Raw genomic sequence first — 14,978 nt, 5'->3', positions numbered from 1 at the left:
TCTCAAAGCTTTCTTCCAGTCCCAAAGTTTATAGTTTTTTAAAAATTCGATGGAACATGTATCTGTAGGAGAGAGATCAGGAGAAATAAACCATAACATTTTTAGGAGAAAGGCATTTCACAAAGCTGAATTTACAAGTGTAGGCCCTAACTCCTCCAAATGGGGAGAAATCACACTTAGGGAGCTTACACACTAATTCAACTCTCTTTTTTTAAAAAATAGGATTGTTTTTTGTTTTCTTTATAAATTTACGTATTTATTTTTGGCTGCATTGGGTCTTTGTTGCTGCCTGTGGGGGTCACTCTTTGTTGCGGTGCACAGGCTTCTCATTGCAGTGGCTTATCTTGTTGTGGAGCACAGGCTCTGGGCGCACGAGCTTCAGTAGTTGTGGCACACGAGCTTAGTTGCTCCATGGCATGTAGGGTCTTCCCTGACCAGGGATTGAACCCCTGTCCCCTGCACTGGCAGACAGATTCTTAACCACTGTGCCACCAGGGAAGTCCCACTAATTCAACTCTTGATATAAGCAGAAGCAGGAAAAAACAAGCAACTCATGGAGTGATAAACATTGGACAAACACTATAAATGCTAAGTATGTGTATACAGTTCTTCCTGAGGGTAGGTGCTGCCTGGTTCTCACTGGAGGGACAGGTAATGTTCAAAAGCTCAGACTCTAGAGTCAGGCAGATGTGGGTTTGAATCTCAAATTGGTTCCTTATCAGCTATGTGACCCTGGGCAAGTTGCTTTTTAACTCTTTTATGCCTCAGCTTCCTCTACAGCAAAAACAGACATAGTAGGGGCTTCCCTGGTGGCTCAGTGGTTGAGAGTCCGCCTGCCGATGCAGGCGACGCAGGTTCATGCCCCGGTCTGGGAGGATCCCACATGCCACGGAGCGGCTGGCCCCGTGAGCCATGGCCGCTGGGCGTGCGCGTCCGGAGCCTGTGCTCCGCAACGGGAGAGGCCACAACAGTGAGAGGCCCACGTACCGCAAAAAAAAAAAAAAAAAAAAACAGACATAGTAATATTAGAGTAACTATCTAAGGAACTGTATTCAGTACAGTGCTGACATTGTAAGTACACGCTCAACAAAAGCAAATTATGGATATTATCTGACAGATGACACCCTGTGGGTGAGCGACAAGTTTCCATTCTCAGAAGATGACCATGTCTTCCTTTTCTGACTCGAGGCTCCTCATGGGTGGGGCCTGGTTTCTACCTACAGAAGTTAGGCATGATGACTCCCTTGTGACCTTGGGAACTTCCTTAGAGAGGAAGTGTCTCCTGCATCAGACTTGGGACTCCACAAGGCTGGAACCGCCTCTCTTTTTCAGAGGTGGGACCAGCAGTCTCAGATGGAACTTTCTCCCAACAAACTGAGTGTTCCCAGAGTGTGTGTGTGGCTGGCTCCCCTCCAGGCCACCCGGTGTAGACTGATTACCTTTCATACTCTTCCTTCAGGCCGGGGAGCCAAGAGTGAGGAATGTACCACTTCAGCAGCCCCCCAGAGCAGGAAGAAGTAAGGTGAGACTTGGCTCTGGGGTGACCCTGGGGCCCCAGCCTGAAGAGTCCCGCAATTAAGGGGCTCTGAGGGAGTCTTGAGGAGGCTCTTAGGAGACTGTGTCGGGCTCTGGGGGCAATGGGTGAGGGGAGTGTCCCAGAAGCGACAGGAGGGAGCATTTTGCGCGCATATAGGGTGGAAGGTGCGTCCGGGTAACTAATGGCAACTGGGCGGGGTGAGCCCGCGCTGCGGGAGCTCTTCGACGGAGAAAAACTACGACTCCCAGGTTGCTCCAGGCTTAGCCCGGCTTTTCCGCCCGCCCACTGGCTGCCGGTCTGGCGAGCTGCTAAGCGGATTGGCCGCGGCCGTGCGGGGCTCCCCAACTAGCAGGTTAGTGGGCGCCGCCGGCAGCAGACGTTGACCAGGAGCAGGGGGTGGAGGGGCCCCTGATCGCCATTCTGGAAACGGCCGGGCGCTGTCTCTGTAGCGTAGCCGCTGGCTGTGAGGCGCGGGGCGGGGGCGGAGACTGCGTGGCGCAGGCGCGGTGCTGGGCTTCTCCTGGGTCCCCAGACAGCTGGAGGAGATAAACAGAGGAGGAGGAGGGAGGGGAGTGCGTGTGTGAGAGCGCGCGAGGGAGTGTGAGTGTGTGTGAGCGCGGGTGTGAGGCGGTGCGCAGGGGCGGGCGGAGGCGCTGTCCGGCCCCGGCCAGGCGCCAGGCGGGGAGCATGGGAAGGGGCTAGAGCTGCCCGGGCCCCCCAGCCCCCTCCCCGGGATCCGCGCCCCGCGTCCGGGGAGAGGGGCCGGGCCCCCCGGACAGACATGGGCTCCTGAAGTTGCGCCGCCACCGGTCCTGGGAAGAGGCCTGACAGGTACGGGTAGCCACCGCCCCCTGCTCTCCGCGGGCGCCGAGGCGAGGACCGGCTCCGGCAGCCTCGGCACACGGGCCGCCAGCTCTGGGCCGGCCCCAGCCCTGCCGGCCTGGGGGCCTGAACCCGTCCGCCTGAGGGCTCCAGGGTGTCCCGAGAAGGGGCAGGCCTCGCCGTGTCGGAGGGCAGAGTGGGCCGGGGGCGGGGTGGGGACGGAGGGCTGGTAGGGACGTGGTGGGGAGGCTCTGGGAGTTCGGGGAGGCTCTTCCGAGGGAGAGGTGGAAGTCGTCCCATCACGGGACTTCTTTGCAGAGTTTTTGTTTGACATCTGATCTGGCGCGGGTCTCAGGAAGAAGGGGGCAGGTGGAAGTGTCGGGAGGGCAACGTTGACCTGACCTGCTCTCTCTTAGTTTCCATCTGTGTGTGTGTGTGTGTGTGTCCGTCCCCGTGTCCAGTCCAGGCTTCTGGCAGCCGCAGATGCCTTCAGTGGCCCATCCTGGCACCAAACTGAACTCTGCCGAGGTGTTTCCACCAGGCGACTGTAGCGCCCGTACAAAGGGCCTTTACTTGGGAACTGGCTATTCAGTACCCACTTCAAAGGGCAAATGGGAAGTGTGGAGTAGGAGAGAGACTGCGACCCAGCAGGATCCAATTCTCGTTGCTGAAAGCTGCAGTGAGACGCCCCCTTGCCAGCCAGGTTGAATTCGCATAGTGCCCTCTGGCTCTCTCTTCTGCAGGTGTACTACTAGGGTCTCTAGAAAAGAGGCATCGGGATTTATGACTAATGTCTAACAACCTAATTTGACTATTTCCTCCAAAGGCCTTTCCTTCCATGACTTTCTTTAACTTCCTGAGGTAGTGGTAAAGCAACTTTAAAAAGTTTTCCTCTCAAGCTAGTGAGTTTAAAAGCCTGGTAGTGTGGATGTAGCTTCCCCATTCTTCCCAAAGATAGGGTAGGTGATCAGGGCAAAGTGGCAGTTAAGTCTTCCCTTTTAATAAAGACTGAAACAGTTTTGAGAAGAAGATTATTATTCTGAGGTCACGTCCTGACTCAAAGGCATTATGAAATCCCCACCTAGGGCACAGGTATGCCCAGTGGCCTCACTAAGCTTTTCTGTACACTGCAGTCCTCCTTGAGTGGCCAGTCTCTGTTCACTAAGTTGAAGGAACTACTAAAGGCTATTTTTGGTTTGAATTCTGGCTGTTGCTTCTTTGTAATTATATTTTTAAAGGGATTGAATTGAATCTTGGCTATTGAACATAGTGATAACCAGATCTTCTATCACAGGCCAAGGAGTAATTAGTAGGGCTCCTTTGGGCCGAGTCTAAGACTAACAATGGATTTTTTTCATTGCAGTTTGTTGTATTTCATCGGCAGGTGGGAAACAACCTTTTCTGCCATAGTTTGTGATCATGCTGCTTAATTCTTGAGTCCAGCTATCCTTCCCTCTTAACCTATTTGGGGACACTTATGTTCACGTCACATCCCACTTTGTAGAAGCAGTGCTTTGGGTCAACTCTGAAGAATAACTGAACAACAATTCATATTTCTGCCTGGGACTCCTTCCCTTGGTGTCACTGAAGGAAAGACAATATGTGTAGTGATTGTGGTGATGGTGTTAACATTGACGATTTGCCAGTTTTGAGTTTTAAAGTTGTCAAACAGCTGACAGTTTTTCTAGCTGGTAAGAACTCATGGGACATCCTATGGAGGGTATTTTCACGCATGTGGGCTTCAGAATCTGGAAGGATTCAACTGAAGAAGCCCCCTGCTAAAATCTGTGGCTCTTGAGGGGCCAACTGCTGGGAAGACCCAAAAGTGTGACTTTAATTATTCTTCAATTATTTTTATTTTTCTTCTCTCCTTTTTGAATTAAGGAGTATAGCCCATGTGTGCAGTCCTGGGTCTCAGAGAGGGAGTCATAGACAATGTGTAATGTGGTGATACTTAACCTTTTCTTTTGGGCCACTGGCTTAATGATCCATTCTGTTTCCTTTCTTCTTTTATCCTCACCTTTCCAGATTCTCCACTGCATCTTTGGGCTGCCAAACCCATATAATTCTTAGGCTGTGCTTTCTTCTCAGCTGTCTAATAAGCTCTTCAAAAACCCAAGCCCTGACAGTTGCCGTCAGAAACCAGTCCCTTGGTGTTACGTTTAATTCTGGCTAATTTACTTTGAGGGATATTTACTAATTGGAATACATCCTAAAAAGTGACTGACATTTATTGAGGGCCTGGTATATGTCACGCTCTGTGCTAGGTAGTGTTCTTACTTTATCTAATTTAACCTTCATGACTACCATGTGAAGTGAAAGTTTTTCCTATTATGCATATGAAGACACAGGTTCAGAGAGGTAGAATAACTTGCTTAAGGTCACACAGCTAGTAAGTGAAAGGATCAGAATTCAGACCCAGGTCTGTCTCCTCAGGGACTGTGACACTTGAGCAAGAGCTGAAAGGACCAAAGCTAAGAGCCTGGGGGAACACATACTTGAAGAACTGTCTTTGGAAAAGGAACTGGACTTTCTCTTGTGTGATTCTGCAAGGCAGCACTAGGATCAAAGGATGGAAATTCCAAGAGGGTAGATGTTGGCTTGACAGGAGAGAATTTGGCTTTCTAAAAACAGAATGGGCTGCCTTGTGGGGGAGTGAGTTACCCATCATTGGAGGTATTCAAGCAGAGGCTTTGCCACTTCTTATCAAGGATATGGTAGAGGAGTTCATACTTAAGTAGTTAAATTGGACTGAGTTTTTTTTTAGTGTTTTAAACTCTGTTATTATATAAAAATTATATCAAATTCCTGTCATTTTGATCTGTAAAAAACTAATATGTATTGAATACTTAGTTTGTGCCTGGCACTTGCTGAACACTTTTCCTACAGTATTTCATTTAATCTTCAGAAGTCCCCTGAGGTAAGTATTATCACTATTCCCACTTTAAAAATGAGGAAACTGAGGGTCCAGAAAGTTGAAAAATATGCTGGAGGTTACACAGCTAGTAGTAGTAGGGCTGATATTTGAACCTATGTCTGCACCTTCTTAGTTGTGTAACCTAGAGTAAGGCACGTGTTCTCTCTGAGCTATACTTTCTTCATATGTGAAATGAGCACCCACCTTACAGTGGGTATATAAGGACTAAATGATGTAATACATGCTTTTCACTAGATCTCATCTTTTGCCCCCGAGAGCCTGAGTTTGGGGGTAAAGGGCTGCCACTTTGGTTTCTTCAGGTTGAATTCAGGCCTGACTGAAACCCTGAGAGTTCTGGGGTTCATTCTTGGTGCTATTAGTAACAGCTGCTGACTCCACAAAGGGCTTTGTAGCATTAGTAACTAATACCTTAAAAACTTGAGGCCTGAATAAGAGGAGTATTCAGTCAACAGGTTGGAGTATTGGAGGCAGTGTCAGAAGCCGTGTGGAAAGAAAATTCTCACCCTATTGTAGAATCAGATTCAGGGATCACTGTTTGCATTTTTATATTTAATGTCTTATTTTAGGGTGAACAAGGTCACAACTGCTAGAGCTGTGACAGAGCTGGATGCCAAGAATAATAACCCTTAATCCTCCCTGTAGCCATCTGGGGAGGTATTAACCCCATTTTCTTGGGGAGGGGGCAGAGCAGGGTCAGTCCGTGCCCAGATAGCTATCTACAAGCTCTCTAGAGGCAGTGTTAGCATCAGGACCTTGGTAAAATTTTGTCCTTGTTCATAACCCCCAGATTCTGTTTTCAGAAAGCATAAAACTGTGCTTATTCCTGAACCTTTTAGAGAGCCTTTATCAGAATGGGAGGCAGGCATTTCTGGTCAGGGAGCTTCATCAGTTGAGGCCTGAGTGTTTGGGTGCCAGTGGCTTACCTGGTTCCCTCTTGAGTCAGATATCTGGATGTAACACAGCTGCAAATGAATCAGAAAGGAAGCATTTCCAAATTGATTGGCTTAGTTTTCCTTGACCTTTCTGCTAGGAGTAAAGTTAGAGGGCGAAACTTAAAGGGCTTCCCTGTGAAAAGGTACTTTGAGTTGTGGCAGGATTTGGAAAGATGCAAGTTAAAGGCAAAATGCAAGACTGTGGATGCTCTTGAATACAATGAGAAGGGCTAGCATTATCAGAATATGCTTCCATTTCTCTTTCTGTTCCCTTGCATTACCTTAAGGTAATTGTGGCCCTAGGAGAAGGCAGATAAATTATCTGGGATCACTGAAAAACAAAGCTCTGAAAACATCAGGAAATTTTTTCACAAAACCCAAATCGCGATACAGAACCATACAGGCAGAGAAGACATCAAGGTGAGTTTTCATCCAGAGCCTCCCACAAGTGAAGCATTTCTTAGGATGGCCTTCCACAGAGAAAGCTTCAGTCAGTCCCATATGGAATCATTTAAGCCAGGAGCCTCAAAGGTAGCAGAGAACTTTTCCAAAGATGTTTTGCCGATGGGCTTGTCCTACTGTCCACACCTTTCTCAGATGATGTCCTTGTGCCAACTTCGTCCATGACCCTGAAATGCAATCTTTAAATTTGTGTTTGAGACCATCAGAGTCAAGGTGATTTTGATTCCTTAGCCTAACCCTAAGAAACGATAAGAGACAAAGTTTCTATTGGGGAAGACTGCCTGCATGTGGTCTGATTAAAGATAATAGTAGTAACTCTTTTTTAGTGGCCAACAGCCTGGGTCCTGGAGTTAAGCTATCTAGCTTGACTCTTCATTTAATTACTGTAACTTTGGGCAAGTTAACTTCTCCATGCCTCAGATCCTTCATCTATAAAATGAGGATAATAGTAGTACCTGTCTCACAGGGCTGTTAGGAGGAATCTGTCAGATAACACTTGTAAAATGTTTAGAATGTTCAATAAATATTATTTACTATGCTCAGTGTCAGGCATTTTACATATGTGGCTCTTCCATTCCTCATCAGTCTGTGAAGGTAGGCTTTATCATCCCTGTTTTTTTTAAATTAACTTATTTATTTATTTATTTATTTATTTATTTATTTATTTATTTATTTAGGGCCGCGCCAGGTCTCAGTTGTGGCGCGCAAGATCTTTGTTGCAGCATGTTTAGTTGAGGCATGCGGGATCTTTAGTTCTGGCATGCAGACTCTTAGTTGAGGCATACATGTGGGATCTAGTTCCCCGACCAGGGATCAAACCTGGGCCCCCTGCATTGGGAGCGTGGAGTCTTACCACTGGACCACCAGGGAAGGCCCATCATCTCTGTTTTATAGATTGGGAAACTGAGGTTTAGAAATGCTGTCACACAGAAAGTAGGTGGCAGAACTGGATTGAACTTTAGGTCTGTCGGACTCCACAGCCCAACTGTTTTTATTTTATTATACTAGTTCCAATTACCTTTATGCATTGGAAGTGCTTTTTTTTTTTCCCTATAGGATTGCTTCAGTAGGAAAACCATCGCAAATAGAGGGAAAGGAAACTTGCATACATCTTTTGCATAATTCAGAATGTTGAAAGGGGGTCAGCTGTCACTCAGTGGGAGCACCTCCCTGCACTGGTAGGCAGCAAGTCCAGAGGAAAGAGAATACAGATGACTTGGGTTCCATCTCCACTCTACTGCTACCTAGCAGTGTGTCCTTAGAATTATGGGATAAGGGCATTGGAACGGGTTTTGCAGCTCATCTCAGAGTCTACCTCTCATTTTACCGATGGGTAAATAGGCTGAGGGAATGAAATGTCATACTCAGAGTCACACAGCCAGTTAGAGGCAGATCTTGGCCTGGAGCACAAGACCCTAATCGCGGTTTAGTGCTTCTTCCTCAGTACCACATAGCATTGTGCTTCAGTTCTCCTCCGTTAAATGGGGATGATAATAACTTTCTAGCTTCCTCACAAGGTTGTTGTGAAGTTCAAATGAAAAGCATGAACAAAAGCATTCTGATAGGTGTAAAATACTGTTAGTATGCAAGGTAGTCGTGCTGTTATTCATTCAGCAAGTATTTATTGGTACCTGCTTAGCCCACATCACTCCTTGGGGACCGAGGAGGATCAATAGATGAATCAGATAAAGAGCTGGCCCTCAGGATGCTTTTAGTCTTTTTTTTTTTGAGGTACGCAGGCCTCTCACTGTTGTGGCCTCTCCCATTGCGGAGCACAGGCTCCAGACACACAGGCTCAGCAGCCATGGCTCACAGGCCTAGCCGCTCCGTGGCATGTGGGGTCTTCCCAGGCCGGGGCACGAACCCGTGTCCCCTGCATCAGCAGGCGGACTCTCAACCACTGTGCCACCAGGGAAGCCCAAACCTGATTTTTAAACTAAAATGATTAATGGTTTTTCCATTTCATGAAGCAGTTTTCCATGTTTTGAATGACTCTATAATAGGAAAAAAAGTGGGGTTTTTGGGGTTTTTTTGCCGCATCACGAGGCTCGTGGGAACTTCGTTCCCCAACCAGGAATCGAACCCGGTCCGCTGGCAGTAGAAGTGCGGAGTCCTAACCAGTGGACGGCCAGGGAATTCCCGGAAAGAAAGATTTTTAAAAGGGCTTTATTAGAGAGAATTCCAAATGTATACAAAGTAAACAGAAGAGTATAATAAACCGCCATGTACTTATCATTCTATCTCAATAACTGTCAACATCCTGCCATTCTTGTTTCACCTATACCTCCCCTGCTTTCCACCCACCCATTCTATTTTTTAGGTAAAATTTAGAAACATGAAAACACGGTACTCTTGATTGTATAATTTTAACAAGTGAATATACCCATGTGAACATACCTCCAATATCCATGAAATCATACTCCCATCAATATATAGAGAGCCTTCTATCACTCTAGAAAGTTCTCAGATGTCCTTTTCTTGACAATCTCCACACCCCCAAGCAACACTTCTGATTTTTTTAAACTATACTTTGCCTGTTTTAGAACTTCATATAGATGGAATCATACAGTATATACTTTATGTCTGGCTTCTGTTGCTCAGAATCTGAGAGATTCTTCCATGTTGTTGCCTGTATTAGTAGTTCCTTTTTTTTTTTTTTTCTTTCAGTACGGGGGCCTCTCACTGTTGTGGCCTCTCCCATTGCGGAGCACAGGCTCCGGAAGCGCAGGCTCAGCGGCCATGGCTCACGGGCCTAGCCGCTCCACGGCATGTGGGATCTTCCCGGACCGGGGCACGAACCCATGTCCCCTACATCAGCAGGCGGGCTCTCAACCACTGCGCCACCAGGGAAGCCCTCCTTTTTTTTTTTTTAATATAACTTTTTTGGGATATAATCCATATGCCATATAATTCATGCATTTAAAGTATACAATTCATTGGTTTTTAGTAGACTCACAGATGTGCAACAATCACCAGTCAATTTTAGAACATACTTAATCACCTCAAGAAGAAACTCCAAACCACAGTGAAATACCTCTTCACATCCACGAAGATGGCTATAATTAAAAAAAAAAAACAAGTGTTGGTGAGGGTGTGGAGAAAGTGGGACCCTTATACATTGGCTGGTGAGACTGTAAAATGGTGCAGCTCCTATGGAAAACAGTTTGGCAATTCCTCAGATAGTTAAACATAGAATTACCATATGACCCAGCAATTCCACTCCTAGGTATATACCCCAAAGAATTGCGAACAAGTACTCAAACAGAGACTTGTACATGAATGTTTATAGCAGCACCATTCACAAAGGATGAATGGATAAACACAATGTGGCATAATAGTGCAATGGAATAGTACTCAGCCATAAAAAGGAACGAAGTACTGATACGTGCTGCAACATGGATGAACCTCAAAACATTATAATACGTGAAAGAGGCCAGACACAAAAAGGCCACAAATTGTAGGATTCCATTTATAAGAAAAACCTAGAATAGATAAATCCATAGATACAGAAAGTAAATTATTAGTTGCCAGGTGCTAGGGGGAGGAGGGAATAGGAATGACTGCTTAATGGGTATGAGGTTTTCTTTTGGGTTGATGGAAATGTTTTGGAATTAGCTAGAGGGGTTGGTCCCACAGCATTGTGAATGTACTAAATACCACTGAATTGTACACTTTATTTTTTTTTTTTACTTTTTTTTTTTTTTTTGCGGTACGCAGGCCTGTCACTGTTGTGGCCTCTTCCGTTGCGGGTCACAGGCTCCGGACGCGCAGGCTCAGCGGCCATGGCTCACGGGCCCAGCTGCTCCGCGGCATGTGGGATCTTCCCGGACCGGGGCACGAACCCGTGTCCCCTGCATCGGCAGGCAGACTCTCAACCACTGTGCCACCAGGGAAGCCCGAATTGTACACTTTAAATTAATTTTATGTTACGTGAGTTTCAAGTCAATTAAAAAAAAAAAAAGAAACATATCCTTTAGTTATCACCCCTCTACCTCCTGTCCCCTCCAGCCCCAAGAAATCACAAATGTACTTTCTATTTCTATAGATTTGCCTATTCTGGACTTTTTATATAAATGGACTTATATGATATGTGGGCTTCTTTCATTTAGCATAATGTCTTCAAGTTTCATCCATGTTGTAGACATGTCTCAGTACTTCATTCCTTTTTCTGGCCAAATAACATTCGATTGTATGGATAAACCACATTTTGTTTATCCATTGATCAGTTGATGGAAATTTCTAAATTCTACCTGTTAACTATTGTGAATAATGTTACTATGTGCATTCTTGTACACGTTTTCTTATGGAGTTTCTTTGTTTTTAACAAAGTCACTTTTTTCCTCCTGACCTTGCATTTCAAAGCTAGCAGAGGTGATAAAGACATCCTATTCTCTGTGCCCCACCATCTGCAGTGGAATCCTCAATGTCAGCTTTGTTTCTCTGGTAGGGAATGAAATATGGAAGAAATGTTGTAACCATGCCAGTGAGTATAGATAACAGGAGTTATCAGGTCTTAGTAGAATTCAGGTTTGGTGGAAGTCTATTAAGCACCTACCACGATCCAGGTATATATTTTGTACTTTCATATATATTTCATCATTTATTCCTCACAAAGATTGATTGATGTAGGTTAGTATCCCTGTTTTACAAATGAGGAAATTGAAAGTCAGAAATGTTAAGTAACTTGCACAACTACGGGGCTGAAATTCAGGCCCAGGTGTCTTAAGTATTTCAAGTCTGCTTCTCTTTCTGCTGCGTTAACCAGAGCCTAAACAAGGACTATGGCACACCTGAAATGGGTGGTTCCTCATGTTTGTTTGGATATTACCAATTCAATCCTTGGTTCCAGTTGAGTAATCTTCTCCAGATGTACTTTTTTCTAGGGTTTGTTAACCTTAGGCTCTTATATTACTGGTACCCTTTTCATTTTGAAGTATGAGATTAATTCCTCCAAATTTAACTATTAGTTGAATTTTATTAGCTTCCTTTGTAACTATACAAAGGTGTGCCCATTGAAGAAAGTTTCTCAGTAGCCTAAGTTAAAAGTTTGTGGTTAATCATTAGAGAAATGCAAATCGAAACTACAATGAGATATCATCTCACACCAGTCAGAATGGCCATCATCAAAAAATCTAGAAACAATAAATGCTGGAGATGGTGTGGAGAAAAGGGAACACGCTTGCACTGTTGGTGGGAATGTAAATTGATACAGCCACTATGGAGAACAGTATGGAGGTTCCTTAAAAAACCAAAAATAGAACTACCATACGACACAGCAATCCCACTACTGGGCATATGCCCTGAGAAAACCGTAATTCAAAAAGAGTTATGTACCAAAATGTTCATTGCAGCTCTATTTACAGTAGCCAGGACATGGAAGCAACCTAAGTGTCCATCAACAGATGAATGGATAAAGAAGATGTGGCGCATATATACAATGGAATATTACTCAGCCATAAAAAGAAACGAAATTGAGTTATTTGTAGTGAGATGGATGGACCTAGAGTCTGTCATACAGAGTGAGGTAAGTCAGAAAGAGAAAGACTATCATATGCTAACACATATATATGGAATCTAAGAAAGAAAAAAAAAAAGTTCATGAAGAACCTAGCGGCAAGATGGGAATAAAGACACAGACCTACTAGAGAATGGACTTGAGGATATGGGGAGGGGGAAGGGTGGGGCTGTGACAAAGTGAGAGAGTGGCATGGACATATATACACTACTAAAATAGATAGCTAGTGGGAAGTAGCCGCATAGCACAGGGAGATCAGCTCCGTGCTTTGTGACCACCTGGAGGGGTGGGACAGGGAGGGTGGGAGGGAGGGAGACGCAAGAGGGAAGAGATATGGGAACATATGTATATGTATAACTGATTCACTTTGTTATAAAGCAGGAACTAACACACCATTGTAAAGCAATTATACTCCAATAAAGATGTTAAAAAAAAAAGTTTGTGGAAGGGATGGTGTTAAGCTCTAGGCATTTTAGAGCTCTGGGAATAGAATACCTTTTAGAAAGTGTAACATCTGCATAGCAGCTCATATTTTCTTTATAACATTAAATCAGGGCTTCCCTGGTGGCGCAGTGGTTGAGAGTCCGCCTGCCGTTGCAGGGGACACGGGTTCGTGCCCCAGTCCGGGAAGATCCCACATGCCGCGGAGCGGCTGTGCCCGTGAGCCATGGCCACTGAGCCTGCGCTTCCGGAGCCTGTGCTCCGCAACGGGAGAGGCCACAACAGTGAGAGGCCCGCGTTCCGCAAACAAACAAACAAACATTAAATCATCTTTTCCTTTGTGCCTTAGGTATTTTTATATTTCTCGTATTCCTGACTCCTAGAAGCTGGCTTCCTTCTTCCTCTTTTCCATTTAATATCAGCTAGAGTTTGCCTGCAATATCCTGAATTACAAGTAAATGCCATTCCTAAACCTTTGTATTCTAGCTAGAGGAAGTTTTTATTGAGCTTTCACGTTCTGCCAACAAGTTAGGCCCCAGTGTTATTAGAGCTTTAAGTGTGAAAATCAGGGTTTATTCATTAACTGTGCTATCCTTAGGATGAAGAAGATACATTAAAAGTTGCTTGTTGGGCTTCCCTGGTGGCGCAGTGGTTGAGAGTCCGCCTGCCGATGCAGGGGACGCGGGTTCGTGCCCCGGTCTGGGAAGATCCCACATGCTGCGGAGCAGCTGGGCCCGTGAGCCATGGCCGCTGAGCCTGCGCATCCGGAGCCTATGCTCCGCAACGGGAGAGGCCACAACAGTGAGAGGCCCGCGTACCGCAAAAAAAAAAAAAAAAAAAAAGTTGCTTGTTGTCTGGGAATTCTCTGGTGCTCCAGTGGTTAGGACTTGACACTTTCACTGTGGTGGCCAGGGTTCAATTCCTGGTTGGGAAACTAAGATCCCGCAAGCCATGTGACTCAGACAAAAAAAAAAAAAAATTGCTTGTTGTCTGTTAAAGTCCTTATTCTTCATTAGTGATTTCCCAGTTGTCTGTCTAGCTCTACTGTTATATGTTTAGTTTGTTTCCCTTACTGTCATTTTTGTGCTCTCTTCTAAGATGTGTGAATAAATCAGTATACATAAAATTTAATTTATTATTCCATGTTGTTCCTTCTGAATTTACTGTCCTAGCTATTCATTTTGGTCGTTTGGTTAAATTAGCCTTTTTCAGTCCCTCTTTGGAGCTCTGATTACAGTAGCCTTAGTGCCATTGACATACAATTAATGACAACTATATTGTGTGCTCTTGAATAGACGGGTCTGTGTTCGGCTTGTTCTTTGCTGTATTTTCCAAGTTTAGCACACAAATAGCAAAATAGGCATTGAAATTTTTACCTTATGGATTCCTTTTTTTGTTTTGTTTTTAATTTGGCTGCATCGGGTCTTAGTTGAGGCATGCGAACTCTTCCTTGCGGCATGCAAACTTTCAGTTGCGGCATGTGGGATCCAGTTCCCTGATCAGGGATTGAACCCGGGCCCCCTGCATTGGGAGCACAAAGTCTTGGCCACTGGACCACCAGGGGGGTCCCCACCTTATGGATTCTTGAAGTCACTTATTTCCGTCTTTTTGCCCCTCAGCAGAACTGAGCATTATGTAATTTGCATACTGTACCAGAGATAGAAATCTCCTTGATGTAGTCTTTTCTAGTGTTTAATCATATATGATATATATAACTTCTCTTTGCCAATTCCAGTCTTTCATTCGTATCATTTCATATTTATGAGTTCTTTATAGAATTGACTATTTCCTAACCTTCCTTAAAATAATGCTTTTAAAATTTGGCCATGATTAAATCTCCTAATATTCAAATAACCTTCATTTATTGCTCTGATTATTTGTATTTGAGAGACTTTGGTCTGAAGTCTGAAACTAGTTATGCCCCCTGTACATTGAGGTGAGCCTTTTAAATCATCTCTGCTTAGGAGCGCTTCCGGTTGTGCTTGTCTGCCTCTAAACGTTTGTGGACTGGCACTACTGCCCTTAGGAGAGGAGGGGTGGGCTGCGCTCCACAATGAGCAGTCTGCCAGTGTGCTATCGTTTCTTCTCAGGATGGGAACGGAAATGTTTACCAAAACACCAACTGAGCGGTAGTTGTGTTAAATTTGATATTTTGGGTTTTAAACCTTTGCCTACCAGTCTGATATTGTTTTAAATCACAGTTTCCATTTTATCATTTACCTGAATTGTAGTGGTTTTTGCTTGCCTGGTTTCTCTGCTTTTACCTCCCTTGTTCCTTTTAGTATTTCCAAGCCACACACCCATATTAGCTAAAGTCCCTTGCCTTTGTTT

The 14,978-nt window shown here is 44.9% G+C and overlaps 1 protein-coding gene across 4 annotated transcripts in view; it reads left to right on the top strand.

The window, feature by feature from the left end:
• Positions 1–1,910: 1,910 nt before the first annotated feature.
• The window catches only part of WDTC1 (WD and tetratricopeptide repeats 1), a 75,679-nt gene continuing 62,611 nt past the window's right edge, over positions 1,911–14,978 (top strand). For 2 of the 4 annotated variants that reach the window (XM_081217738.1, XM_081217736.1), the window contains exon 1: positions 1,911–2,368. The gene's annotated coding sequence lies outside the window, so the exon portion shown is untranslated. Of the gene's footprint in view, positions 2,369–12,058; positions 12,216–14,978 lie in introns of those variants that run through there. The other 2 variants (XM_081217739.1, XM_081217737.1) reach the window with 2 other exon arrangements.

Source organism: Mesoplodon bidens (assembly GCF_964165515.1).
Source record: "Mesoplodon bidens genome assembly, chromosome: 2".
Classification (NCBI taxonomy): Eukaryota; Metazoa; Chordata; class Mammalia; order Artiodactyla; family Ziphiidae; genus Mesoplodon; species Mesoplodon bidens.
The sequence above is the reverse complement of the archived record's forward strand: the minus strand, read 5'-3'. Positions and strand labels throughout refer to the sequence as shown.